Source organism: Hordeum vulgare, chromosome 2H (assembly GCF_904849725.1).
Source record: "Hordeum vulgare subsp. vulgare chromosome 2H, MorexV3_pseudomolecules_assembly, whole genome shotgun sequence".
Lineage (NCBI taxonomy): Eukaryota > Viridiplantae > Streptophyta > Magnoliopsida > Poales > Poaceae > Hordeum > Hordeum vulgare.
Genome location: NC_058519.1, coordinates 649,367,093 through 649,381,001, shown reverse-complemented (window position 1 = coordinate 649,381,001; position 13,909 = coordinate 649,367,093).

Genomic DNA, 13,909 nt, shown 5'->3' with positions numbered 1-13,909 from the left:
AGAGTGTGCAACTCCACGATCACACATGTGCGACTATGCCAATAATAATGTGCAACTCCACGGTCATGCATGTGCGACTAGGCGGACGAGCACGTGCAACTCTACGGTCATGCATGTGTGACTATGTCGAGAAGAGCATGCAACTCCACGGCCAAATGTGTGCCACTATGTCAACGATAATGTGAAACTCCGTGATCGTGCATAATGTTGGGGAACGTTGCATGGGAAACAAAAATTTTCCTACGCACACGAAGACCTATCATGGTGATGTCCATCTACAAGAGGAGATTAGATCTACGTACCCTTGTAGATCTCTAAGCGGGAAGCGTTAAGAAACACGGTTGATGTAGTGGTACAACTTCATGATTCAAATCACCGTCGTCCCACGATCCGTTCCGATCTAGCGTCGAACGGATGGCACCTCCGCGTTCACCACACGTACAACTCAATGACGATCTCGGTCTTCTTGATCTAGCAAGAGTGACGGTGAAGTAGATGAGTTCTCCGGCAGAGTGACGATGCTCCGGTGGTGGTGATGATCTACTCCTGCAGGGCTCCGCCCGAGCTCCGCAGAAATCCGATCTAGAGGTAAAACTACGTGGTATAGGTTTGAGTTGCACGTGGCAAAGTTGTGTCTCAAAAAACCCTAAACCACCAGTATATATAGGAGGAGGGGAGGGGCTAGCCTTGGGGCTCAAGGATCCCCTTGGTGCGCCGGCCGAAGGGAGAGGAGGACTCCTACTCCAATTCGGTTTGGGGAAGATGGAGTCCTCCTCTTCCTTCCCATCTTCCTCTTTTCTTCTTCTTTCCTTTGGTGTTTTTCCCTTGTGGCGCCATGGCCCTATTGGGCTGGCGTCACCAGCCCACTAAGGGCTGGTGCGCCACCCTAGGGTCACTGGGCTCACTCTCGGGTGGGTGGGACCCTCCCGATGAATATCCGGAACCCATTCGTCACTCTCGGTACACTGCCAGAAATGCCCGAAACTTTCCGGTGACCAAATGAAACCATCCTATATATCAATCTTCGTTTCCGGACCATTCCGGAAACCCTCGTGACATCCGTGATCTCATCCGGGACTCCAAAAACATTCGGTAACCACACATATAACTCAACTATACTAAAACATCATCTAACCTTAAGTGTGCAGACCCTGCGGGTTCGAGAACTATGTAGACATGACCCGAGACACTCCTCGGTCAATATCAAATAGCGGGACCTGGATGCCCATATTGGATCCTACATATTCTTCGAAGATCTTATCGGTTGAAGCTCAGTGCCAAGGATTCATATAACCCCGTATGTCATTCCCTTTGTCCTTCGGTATGTTACTTGCCCGAGATTCGATCGTCGGTATCCGCATACCTATTTCAACTCATTACCGGCAAGTCTCTTTACTCATTCCGTAATACAAGATCCCGTGGCTTACACTTAGTCACATTGCTTGCAAGGCTTGTTTGTGATGTTGCATTACCGAGTGGGCCCCGAGATACCTCTCCGTCACACGGAGTGACAAATCCCAGTCTTGATCCATACTAACTCAACGGACACCTTCGGAGATACCTGTAGAGCACCTTTATAGTCACCCAGTTACGTTGCGATGTTTGATACACACAAGGTATTCCTCCGGTGCCAGTGAGTTATATGATCTCATGGTCATAGAAATAAATACTTGACACGCAGAAAACAATAATGACAAAATGACACGATCACATGCTACGTTCATAGTTTGGGTCTAGTCCATCATATGATTCTCCAAATGATGCGATCCAGTTATCAAGTGACAACACTTGCATATAGTCAGAAAACCTTGACTATCCTTGATCAACTGGCTAGCCAACTAGAGGCTTGCTAGGGACATTGTTTTGTCTATGTATCCACATGTATCTATGTTTTCATTTAATACAATTATAGCATGGATAATAAACGATTATCTTGAAACATGAAATATAATAATAATTATTTTATCATTGTCTCTAGGGCATAACACATAATTTACCGTGTCGACGAGATTATGCATCACCATGGTGGTGCATGTGCGACTATGTCACGTACGTGTGCAACTCCGCAATCATGTGTGAACTACTAGACGACGAGATTATGTAACTCCATGGTCATGCGTGTGCGACTATGCCGACGAAAGTATTTAAATCCATGGTCACACGTGTACGACTATGCAGACAAGAATGTGCAACTCCTATGCCCACGATATGTGCAACTCCATGGTTGTGCAAGAACTTTGCATGCTCATGTCGCGCCAACAAAGCATATGTGTGTGCAACTAGACTAGACATCAACACATGTGCAACTAGACTTAATTGCAGGCCATCTAGCATATGCATGTCCAACTAGTCCTATCAACTAAACATCAATGTGTGTTTGCAACTAGACTACATTGTCACGCCAACTGAGCATATGTGTGTGCGGCTAGTCCTTCCAACTAAACATCAATGTGTGTGCAACTAAACTACATTGCAGGCGAATTGAGCATATGTATGTGCAACTAGTCCTGCCAACTAAGTATCAATGTGTGTGCAACTAGACTACATTGTCGTGCCAATTGAGCATATGTGTGTACAACTAGTCTTGCCAACTAAGCATCAACATGTGTGTAACTAGACTGTATTGCATGCTAACTCAATATATGCATGTGCAACTAGTCCTGCAAACTAAACATTAATGTATGTGCAACTCGTCCTGCTAACTAAGGATCACCGTGTATGCAAGTGGACTACATTGCAGGCCAACTCAACATATGCATGTGACAACTAGTCCTGCGAACTAAACATCATTGTGTGTGCAACTAGATTATATTGCATCTGAACATATGCATGTGCAACTAAACATCAATGTGTGTGCAACTAGACTACATTATAGACCAACTGAGCATATGTGTGTGTGCAACTAGTCGTCCTGCCAACTAAATATCAATGTGTGTGTAACTGGACTACATTGCAAGCTAATTGAGCATATGGGTGTGCGCAAAAAACACCCGAGAGTGCATGAGCATGCTTTTATGCACGTAGCCAGCTTTCCTGCCGTTCTTGTGCAACTACATAATCTAACTAGCCGGCGTCGCCTGTTTGCTGCTCTACGTCGATGACATTATTCTTGCTGCATCATCGACGACTCTCCTGCATCAACTCTAACGCCGACTGTCCATCGAGTTCTTCATGAAAGACCTCAAACCGCTGCACTACTTCCTCGGCATTGTTGTGACGTGCACGCCTGATGACTTCTTCTTCTTCCAGCGCTTGTACGTCGAAGACCTTCTCGAGCGCGCCAACATGCAGACCTGCCTCGACTCCGATGGACACACGCCCCAAACTGTCTGCCAACGATGGGGCGTCCGTTCATGACGCATCCGAGTACCGGAGCATCGTCGGAGCTCTCCAGTACATGACAATGACATGGCCAGACATTGCCTACGCGGTGCAGCAATGCTGCCTCGTCATGCATGATCCTCGCACTCCGTATCTCACACTGACAAAGAGGATGCTCTGATATCTGCGCGGCACCACCACCCATGGACTGCACATGTGTCGTGTTGCCTCGCTTGATCTCGTTGCCTACTCCGACGCTGACTGGACATGCTATCTGGATACACGATGATCTATATCCGGATACGTACGTGGTGTACCTCGGTGAAGCCCTGGTTTCCTGGTCCTCCAAACGCCAGGCAACTGTGTCCCGCTCAAGCGTAGAAGCGGAATATCGAGCCGTCGCCAACACCGTCGCTGAAAGCTATTGGATTCGACAACTCCTCATCGAGCTCGTGACACCGCTCCGCAAGGCCAGCAAGGTGTTCTGCGAAAACATCTCCTCTGTCTACAAGGCTGCCAATCCCGTACATCATCGACAAACCAAACACATCGAGTTGAACATCCAGTTCGCCAGGAAGAAGGTTGCTCTCAGTGAGCTGCCCACAAGTCAACAATTCGCTGATGTGCTCACCAAGGGACTTCCAACGCCGATGTTTGAGGAATTCCGGTCCAGCTTGTGCATCCATCCACCCGACGTTCAAACTACGGCGGGGTGTAAACAGCTAACTAGTCTACCAATAATGCTAGACATACAAAAACTTATAAAGGTTTACTTAACCTTCCAAACTAACTCTTCTCTCCCCCCTGATTTTCAGTGGGGGTGGGGCCCCTCATCCCTCAGTTACCAATCACAATCTTACACATCAGTTTGTACGTAAAATCTTTACGTAAGCCTTTGTAGGTGTAACATTTCTCTCTCCCTACGTGTACGTAAGCCTACTCTCTCTCCCTACGTGTTCAATTACCAATTACCAATTACCAATCACAATCTTACACATCAATTACCAATCACAATCTTACACTTGTACGCTACCCTCTCTCCCTACGTGTTCACACCATGCATGCACGATCCCACGATGCATGCACGTCGCTACCTCCCCGGCACTCCGCGCCCTGTTGTTAACCTGCTATATATACATCAAACATATTAACCTACGCTGAAAGGGCGAGCGCTGGTGATGTCCACGTGTTCTTTTTACTGTGCAAGGGAAAAGGTAAGCTTCGCTAGATCAGATAACTCCTCCCCCAGATAAGATAGAACACGCATTGGCCGGAGCAACGCTAGGTTCTCCTCTTCCTCACGCGTTCTCCACTTTCCACGCCTCCTCTCTCTCGTTTCATCTCCCGCGAGACCTGCCACCGCCGCCTCCAACGGGAGAGGCATGACTCCGCCGGATCGGCTGGCAGCGCGGTGTGGGGGATGAGCAAGATGGAGAGACGACGGGTGTAGGACTGTAGGGAGGGTTGCTGGAGAAGGTGGGAAGCAGGAGGTGCCGCCGAGCTGGGAGTTGGACCTGGAGGACGTGGCGGGCTTCCGGCGTCGCCGCCGGCGGCGGCAACGACGCGGTGTGCTGTAGAACAACGATTACATCAGCTACGGCGCATTGCGGAGGGACAACGTGCCTCTGCTTCGTGCATGGCACCTCCTACTACAACTGCTGCCCTGGCGGCCAGGCCAACCCCTACAACCACGGCTGCTCCGCCATGACGCGCTGTCGTGGATGCTCCGCCATCGCGCGCTGCCGCGGCTGATAAGCCTCCTCCTCCCATCTGCGCCCGTCCCGGATGGTTGATTGAGATATTGCTCCGTATCCTTGGCTCGCTCCGCTGCAGAGAGTACGTTTCTTTCAAGCTGTTGTTTTAGTATCCAATTCCAAGAGGTCGTATCTGTTGATGTAGTTCGAAATCTGAGTCGTGCTGTATAAACTGATGGATTGATGGGTGGGTTATTGATTTATTTCCTGTGGTTGTGAATCTATGATGCTCTGCTTGTTGATTTGGGAGGGGATCCACCGAGTGCCCTGATTATCTTTCTCTGCTCATTTTTGGTGCTCCACTAAGTCTAAGTGTCCGATAATTAGGCCAACTTCTCTCACGATTCTTTGTTTTCCTTGCAAATTTCGATTATGCCATCCACGATAAGCCAAGGTGTACATCCACAAATTTCGATTATGCCATCCATGATTAGCCAAGGTGATCATGGGTTACGTTGTTGCATATCTCAAGAGTATAAATTAATTAGCAGCAATATCCCTTTCTGAACTGATCGCATCCACAAAGCATGAGACTATTAGCAATGAGGTAATGTTGCTTAACTAAATTGTTCGGTTTGTGTTAAAGCCTGTTGCAAACATGATATCTAGGCTATACACAGTCTCCTCCTTTTGATTGTGCTGCTCTGCTGCACTGATTATTATGGCCACAACTTGAGTTTTGACAGTTTATTTTGTTGAGTGGACCAACTTGCGTACTTCTGGATCACGAATTTGTGCCCTCAGACGATGAAAGCCATGGGCCAACAACCTCCATTTGAGGTGTTAAGCCTTGCCAGCTCAATTGCTGGTGTCCTTTGGATATGAATGTGGAGTATGAAATGGGTTGCTCCCATACGTAAATCTTTCATTTCAAACTCCAGCAGAACAAATAATGTGCAGCAATTTATCTAATTAGGCCGAGTCTGAAGCTTCCACGAGCAGCTCATGGTTTGATAATAAAACAAGGCATTAGATATTCATCTGTGCGCTTCTCTGTATTCGCTTCCTGAGCAAGGATTGAACATCATTCAAGTGAACTGTTGCTTTCCTGCTTATATCATATACATTTAATGTTTCTTCGGTTTAGTGCAGCTTGCAATTTTGATGAGATTTGTTACTTCAGTTAGAAAACTTCAGTTTAGGTCTGCACCACGATTCCTCAAACGTAAGGAAATCATTTGCTTGCCAGGTTTTGTACAGCTTGCCATTTTTTTAGATTTGTTAGTCAGTTAGAAAACTTAAGTTGGGTCTGCACCACAATTTCTCATAATTCAATGAAGGTTTGACATTGTTTTATCCTTTTAGTTGCTTCATGTGTAGTGAGTTCCAAGATATATTTGATGTGGATTGCTCCATAGCATCACTGAGAGGAGATTTGAAAGCGGAAAGATTTGACTCCATTCTGCCTGTCACTTGGTACTACCATAATGAGCTTTGCTTGCATTTCTGAATTATATGCACCCTGATAAGGATTCTCGGTGTTTATTTTGGAGAAAATAGATTCAGAAGATATCAATCAGATAACGAATTGTCTTTCCATGTACATACTATTGTCGAATGGAATTCTTTTGTACGCCCAGTATATACTATTTTTGGGTTTCTTACTCACTGTCTATAAACCACTCGGAATTGTGGAGTAACTATAAGTGAACAAATGGTCATTTTAAAAACTGCTGCATACCGGGATGTCAAGATCATACTTGTCCCTCGTATACTGAATTTAGAAATCAAAATGTAAAATAAAAGGAAATTAATGCTATTGACCTCAGTTAGAACATGTTTCTGATGATTGGAAGAATCTGAGCTAGCTTTCACTAATGAAAGCTCTTCCTCTTTGGGTCTGACAGGAGGAGCACGGGTGCCCAGGACAACAACAACGATGTGCCAAAGGAGACATCATGGATTCGTTGTCCGCTTTTGTTGCTGCTCGTGTTAACTCTGCTTCACCCCGGCCTTGAACCACCCCAACTTATATACACAATGCTTTATTTGTTTTCTTTTATAATATCTAATAGATCCACGCATATGATGAAAATATATAGATTGTGCTCCTTGCATTTTCTAATTTGGTTCAATGGAATAAGATGAACACCCACGACTCAGCCTGGGTTCGTAAGGTGTGTGTTCCTCTTCAATACTTGAAGAGAAGATTTGAGAAAAGCATGAAGAATGTCGTTTATCTGTACTCTCAGCATGTTAAAAGCTACATCAACTTGATTAGTACGCACAATTACACCTCAAGAGAGAATTCGATTAAAGGTATACTTTGATCTCTTTCTTGTTTGGATATCACAAAATACAAGTATATGGTTTAATAAAGTACAAAGCATGAGTTATGGGACTTCAATTCCGTCATATTAGTTTCAGCATCTGCATCTGATACTATAGCTACACAAAGGATGTCATGAGAATTCAGCTGGCACTATATTCTTCGTGCAGGAGATGATGAAGAGAGTTGGGCACGTGATCTAACTCCTACATTATTTTGGAACCATTCATATGATCTGCTTGATGGTGGACCAGATCTTTGTAATCAGTTAGTTGCAGATATTGTTGAAAAGGACAGGGTAAGGGATGAATAGTCTCATAATTTACTATGTGAAAAAGGATAAGACTAGGATGTGCAGAAGATATACCTAATATATCGCTCTTTTACTGGTTAAATAGACCTTTATTTAAGCTTTGGAGGTAACATTTGTGTTCATGCATAGTGCCACACTCACGCATTTTATGTTTTTGCACATGAATTATACCTTCAAACAATGAAAGAAACATTGCAGTCCTTCATTTCAAATATTGCTGAGCGCTGAGACATTTAATTCTTCTATTTGAAGTGTATGATAAAAATCTTCTAAAGAAGTTACATGATTTACACTTTATACTCACACTCTTAATATTCTTTGCAGGTGGAAATGAGATGGAGTCAGACTCTCTTCCATCTCTAAAACGATATCTGACACTTCTTATGTCGATAAATTTCCTGGTAATGTGATTCTCAGTTTGGCAAGTCACATGTGATCTGTGTATCTCATGTCTTGACACTTCTTATGTCGATGGATTTCTTGGTTATGTGATTCTTCCCAGCACCAAGTTGCTCATGTCAGTGCTTCTATTTTTTGCATGTGCGTCTGTATCGGGTTTTTGTTGATGTATCATCTGTTTACATGTCTTCTCACTATGCTAAATCTATTATTACATAGACACGTTAACAAATATGACAACTAGATTGGTGCGTACAATCCCGCCTCAGGAGGCGCCACAGGGTGGCGCCCCAACCACTAGTGAGTATACATACAACGGAGAGCACCCAAGATGCATTCTCCCTCTTCCTCCATTAATCGACATTGAAGAAGAGGTGCGAAGCAAGATGTCCGGTGAGAGGAGCGACAAACGTTGGGTGGTGGACGGCCAAGCCGAACAGCGGTGGCATGCCTGGCTCGTGGCCACGGCCATGGCGTGGTGGTGTGAGACTGCGTTTGTGTGCGCGCATGAAGGGAGCCGCAGGAGGTAGTAGCTAGCTAGAAGATGAATGTGGGAGAAGCATGGCACGGGGGACGACGGCCCGCTCCGGCGGTCGCCGGACGCGACCGAAGTGGTGGACACGCGCATCCGCCCCGACTTGGTGCTTTGTCGGTAGCGCGGTGTGAAGCAACCAGGCAGGGTAGAGCGACGCGAGCAGCGTGGATCGAACCAGGAGAACGCGTGGAGCTGGTTCCCAGCTGGCCGCTCGGTGTCGCCAAAAATGCACGACCACTTTTTTGGATTTTAGGAACTTAGTTTTGTTCAATTATTATTATTATCTCCCACTGCCAGCCACGAATGAAATTCCATCCATTTTCTCCCCTGTTTTGTTACTCTTTGAGTAAAGTCACGTCTTCATTTTTCTAAGCGCTACATCTCACAAGCCCGACGCCTGGGTCACCTCCTGCTAGGGCGAGTCAGGCGGAGATCCACCCCGTCCTCCCCTCCGTCGCCGCTGGATGAAGCCGTTGGGCGAAGCCCTGGCCGGCCAATGGCGGCGGAGGAGGATCACTTTCCTCCTGCGTCCGGATTTGATGAGCTCGCCTCCCATCAGCGTCGGGGCGCCTCGCCCTGATCTGTGGTGCAGCGGCTCGCCTCCCGCGATGGCTCAAGGCGGCGGCGACGTGGTGAGCAGAGGCGACGAAGCTGCAAGGTGACGTGGAAGATCGGGTGGTGCAGGCTGCTAGGCACATCCGCGAGGTCACGGCGGCCATGGTGGCTGTGGTCGGCGGCTCGGTAGCGGTGGAACGTGGCCGGCGGCGGCGGCTACGTTCGGCCTGGATCCCTGGGCGGCGGCCTTGGACGGTGGCGGCAGGTGGAGCTCGGGTTGTCCGCGGCGGCATGGCGTGGTGCAGTTCCCGTCCAAGGCGGATCTGCACCGGCAATCTTGTGGTCTTTTACTACAGATTCGTTCGGATCAGAAACGGTGACGAGCGCATGGGATCCATCTCTGCGGCTCTCGCAGTTTGGCGAGGTCGGTGGGAGCCCTTCTTCCAGGCTCCAGTGGTGGCACACTCAGGCAGTGGCCGTGTGCCAGGGCTCCTACGGTGGCATTGCTGTCGTGGATGGTCGCCGGATTTATGCGACTAAATCTGGGGCTTTGAAGGTGGTCGAGACGATGCATAGGTTTTCGAATGCATTTTTTTGGGACGGATCCGGGTGAAAACCTTGTCTCCGGCCAGTGGCCGGAGCCGGTGATGCCCTTATCGCTGTTTCCTTCATGAAGGCATCATCGAGGTGAAGCTCCCAACTCCATCCAATACCTTCGGGGGAAACCCTAGATCAGCAGATCGGATGACGGCGGCACTCTTGTGTCGTCCCCCCCCCCCCCCCCCCCCCCCCGTGGGGGCGTATTTCTTGGAGGTGTACGCGGGCTCGAGGGACAAGTGGACGACATCTTTGTCCCTATTCGTGGCGGTGGGTCTTGGCGGCGTGGAGTAGTGGAGGCTCGGCGTCCGATGTGTGGCGATGGACTCGCGCAGGAAGAAGACGCTGTCTGGCGTCGTGGTGACATCGATGGCAGAGAGGCCTGGCAAGGTAGATCCGTCAGTTACTGCTTTGAGGATAGATCAATGGAAGACGGAGGTGACGGTCCTTACAGCGTGTACGTTGATGCCTACTGGGGGTGCGTCGGACCGGCGTGTCATCCAATCCCAACAGTGTGGCTGGGATGGGGCATCCGGCTTTAGATGTTAGGGTTTGGTGCGATGTCTGTTTGGTATATGGTCCGGACATTCGGCACCCCTTCATCAATGGGATAGGTGTAGCGACATGTGTTGTCAACATGGTGGCTTCACGCGTACTGAGGTATTACTTGTAAAGATCTTGATGAATAATAAATAAAATGACATCGTCAGGCCCCGGAGTGCATCCTCCTTTTTTTTTAAAAAAAGGTCTTCATTTTTCTGTCCAGATTCCATGCACCCACGGTTTTCTTTGTCGGAGCTGACTGGGCCAATATCCGACATCAAGTTGCCACCTTGCTGGCATTCCAAACCAGCTTACCTAAACGAAAAAGTATGGTCTTTGGGACAGAGAGAAGATATCTGATTGTTTAGCACATGCAAGGTGATAAGAACATTCGTAGCACAAAACAGGGAAGCTTGGGCGTGCCGATTGTGATGTTTACCAGAATTTCTTCATGTGTGCAGTGCAGTATATGGATGCAGAAACCTTAGGTTGCGTGAGTTTGTGTCCCCTGTCCACTTTGATCAGGTAAATACAGTATCCTGCTCCCTAGTGGTTCTTTGGTCCGATCACTGCAACGCGTCTGCGATGAGACTTCAGCAATGCCCGCTCTCTCTAGACGACGCCGAATCAATCACATCGACGCCACCCGTCTGTTACAGTTCATTTAGCAAGGCATTGTCCATTGGCGTGCAGGTGATCAACTGGCCATGGCCTCGTCTCATCAGATCTTAATTTGGTGGCGACTAAGGAACGAATTTGGAAAATTTTGAATTGTGTTCTTGTGAAACTGCGTGGTTTTCTCCTGTAATAGGTGCTTCTCTGCGACGATGCACAGGTGGGGCTTCTTCGACAGTTTATCCTTTTGCTGGACCGACGCCGAGGGGAACTACTCCGCGACGCTTGAAGTGATGGCCGTGTCAACTGAAGTTTGGGATGATTTCCGTAGCTTTACCTCTAGCTTCTGATGGTTGTTGTAATAGAATTTATTGTGGCGTTTCAGACTTTTTCCTTGTTTTTACGGTTAGGGGCAGTTTGTTAGATGCTTGCTTTGGTGTTGGTATGCTGAACCTTGTCTGTTCGTTGCTTCATTAATAAAAGTGGAGCAGGGGAGACCCCCTTCATTAAAAAAACATTTGTTAATCTTTTTTGTAGTTTTCTAAAACGCTGACCTCTTTTCCGAAGCGACGGGATGCTGACCTCGATTTTGAAATTGTTAGGTAACTTGTCAGCCTGGTTCTGGTGTAGTTCAACCAAGGGTACACACTTGAGGCCTCCACACGCACGCACGTTTCCCTGATTCCTTGCTGTAAACATCAGACGAAATTGTGCCGGTCACCCCGGTTTCAGGCTTATCATCAATGTCTCGTTCCTACTTGACGCTCATTATCCATATGTTGTTTGCAGCTCAAGCTATCCTCCAGTATGCATCCACTCTGGTCTGGTCAAAGTCGACGGGCGAGCGGGTGGAGAGGCAGGGGGGAAGGCTCCGGCGACCGGCGCCCCACGTTTCCGGCGATGCGTGGCGCCGAAGCGAAGCTCGCTCGGTCGTGTGATGGGGATCTGTAGCTAATGGTTGCCCGCCCGCGCGTCGGCTGGGGCTGCATCTGGCATTCTGGCTGCTGGTGGTTGAGGCTAGCAGCTATCATCCATGATCCATCACTCTGTGTCTGTTTTAAAGCCGTTTGGTTGTGTGCATACTGCATACACCTTGACTAGACATGCGCTGAAAAAAATTGGCCCGATTAATTGACTGGGTCATATACAAATGTTGGTCTGCACGAAACTTAAAGCATTCCTAGTCAGGTCCACTAGAAACGGTCGAATTGACAGTTTATCGAAAAAGGATTTTCTCCGTTTTGTATTTCAAAGCAACCAACATGTACCGATAAACGGTCGAATTGGTAGTTTCTAGCAACTCAGGCTTGGACGAGCCAACTCGAGCGCACATGAGTGAGCCTGGTTGCACCAGGGGATGTGAATAGTTTACACCTACGTTGCTTCTTCTTCCATCTCTAATAACCTTCTTCTCTAATCCCGTTTCTTCCATCCCTTCTAATCTATACAACGATGCTTCGATTCGAGATAAGCTTTACACAAAAAATATGCACATCGATGTTTGGTTCCATTTCAGTGATTAGTTCGTAGTTTCGTTGATCGTAAATGTTCAATTTCATGTTCCTGTTTGTATCTATTTTGGACAATGTTCTCAAATCCGTCGAAGGGCGTCGTCACCATCGAGGCATGCAACCTGCCGCGCGTGCATCACCTCTTCTACGTACTCGGCAAGCTTGCGGCCTTCTTCGGCGACACCAACCATAGGCTGGCCACATACATCAAGGCTGGAGTTGTTGTGGCGGTTATCGGAGTCCACACACACGTTCAAGGGAGGGACGAGAAGGACAAACGACTCCTTGAGGTTGAGGTGGGGACTGCCGTCGTGCTGGCCGCAACCAGGTAGACCATGAGGCGGGAGGGATGGTGCTCCCTAAGTCCTCGGGGCTGTTGTTGACACCATTGCCGTGTTTGAGACCAGCTGCCTCAACGTCTTCCAGTGAGCCCGAGCCCCTGACTCTGGTCTTCCTCCATGCAGTCCTGGCGGGCAACAGAACAAAGCTTGGTGTTCAACCTATTTCCTGGATCAACTTGATTCGATCAAAGCCTTAAGGTCAGGTAAAGGAGAATGGGATTTGTGTTCCTAACATGGTCGTGGTCGCTGCTAACGCCTTCGTGCCGGAGCGCGGCGACAAGGAGGCCATCGGGATCGCCACGGTCTTGGGGTCCTTGCAACCGCAACCAAGCGCGAACCCAATGCCGCCGAACCGCTTCAGCGCCACCACCATTCAACGCAATCACCATGGCACTGTTCTATGTGTTATGAGTAGTTATTAATTCTTAATCATATTTTATGTAGCCAACCAAACAACATGCACTAATATGAGCACAATCAATGCAAGCAATAAAATATAGTACATAGAGGAGTTGCTACGATGCAGAAAGAGAGGATGCAGGCAATCCATCAACATGTATATATTCGATTTTGTTTGCATATGTTCAACCAGACCAAAATGAGACAACCATACAAATGAAAAAAAAACGATACAAGTAACCAACACAACTTTTATGGCTTCGCGTGTACCAGTTTACAGAACCATTCAACTGCAAGCATCGCATATGTGACAAAACGAGCAACTAAGAGCATCTACAGTCGGACCCCTCAAACCATCCTCAAACGCCGGGCAGGCCGCCCGGTCATGAAAATGCGACCCAGACGGACCTCTCAAACCGACCTCAAACGCCCGGGCTGACCCGCACCCCCCCATTTCCAGCCCAAATATGGGGCGTATATTGGGGGAATCCGGTCGCGTCCGGGCGCGGCCGCCACATCGGCCTGATGGCTTGGCCCCACGCAGACTCGTGGGAAACCCGATGGTCTGACGGGTGCCTCGGCTGTCGACGCGGTGTGAACGCCGTGTGGCACCGCTCCAGCTCCCCACACGAGGTCGGGGCCGACTATTTAAGCCGGCCGGCGTCCCCAGCCCTAGCTCATCCGCCTCCTCCCTCTCTCCGCCGCCACCCAAGCTGCTTCTCATCTCGCATTTCCCTCTCCGTCGGGATGGTCCGGT